We start from the raw sequence: 1,083 nt of genomic DNA, 5'->3' as shown, positions 1-1,083 counted from the left end.
CACATTGCCGCTGTGGCTTGCTTTTGTTGTATGAAAAGTACGCTATATGTATCGAACTTGATGTAGATTGATCGAGCTCGTTCACTTTCGGCACAAGTATATATTTCCCATTTCCTATGAACTTCGAGACGAATGGTTCTACTGATAGAATTCTTCATGTTTTCTTTGCGTTTGGTAAATGTGATTGCCTTGCCTATGCCATGACTTTGACAAATGATCCCATACCATGTAGCAACGATACCGTGCTTTGTTTAAATGCTGGGATAACAAGTTCAGCCAGGCATCACGCGCCAAGGCGCGTTTCCGATCTAGTTGATGTGAATCAAGGGTACAACACAGTGAATAGTGTGATTGAATTTGAATTTCAGATTGTAATGTGATTTGAGAGTGGAGTTGAGTGAATAGTTTGGCTGAATGCAAAATTCAGGGTTGTATTGTATACTGATGAAAATTGGGACTGCTAAAAAACAATGAATGTGACCTTGCATACAGAACCTGCAGGTGCATTGAACAAAAGAGATGCCAAACCGGAGGGACAGTATATCTCTCGAAGGAATGGCTACTTGTACATGAGCATAATTGGACTCAACTACATGGCAAAATGTTGAACTTGGACTCAGCTCAATGCCAGTTGCTGCTCGGAATTGAAGCTGCCAACTAATGCTCGGAACTAAATGGCAAAATGACAATTGCGCTTCACCACGACCCAGTGAAAAGATCATCTATAATTGGTCCCTGAAAATTAAATAAAAAAGTAAGATTAACATACGAGCAAGATTTTGTCATCTCTAGATTTTTAAAATATATGTATGAGCAAGATCATACCGTCAACAACTGAGTGAAGCTTAGACGGGTCTCGTTGCCCTTGTAAACTTTATCATCTGCAGCTTGTGCACCGCCACTACGTGCCACTTCATCCACCTCTGGCATCTTCTAATGAAAGAAAATTTGAGGGCCATGAGAATTAATTAACGTAATGTTAAAATTGAAAGCGCTATTATTCTTTAGCAACATACCTCTTCCCTGACTCGTAGAAAATAATGATGGCGGTTTACCCCTATTCCTCTACACCCGTGTGCAGTG

Source organism: Triticum dicoccoides, chromosome 3B, assembly GCF_002162155.2.
Source record: "Triticum dicoccoides isolate Atlit2015 ecotype Zavitan chromosome 3B, WEW_v2.0, whole genome shotgun sequence".
NCBI classification, from domain to species: domain Eukaryota; kingdom Viridiplantae; phylum Streptophyta; class Magnoliopsida; order Poales; family Poaceae; genus Triticum; species Triticum dicoccoides.
The sequence above is the reverse complement of the archived record's forward strand: the minus strand, read 5'-3'. Positions refer to the sequence as shown.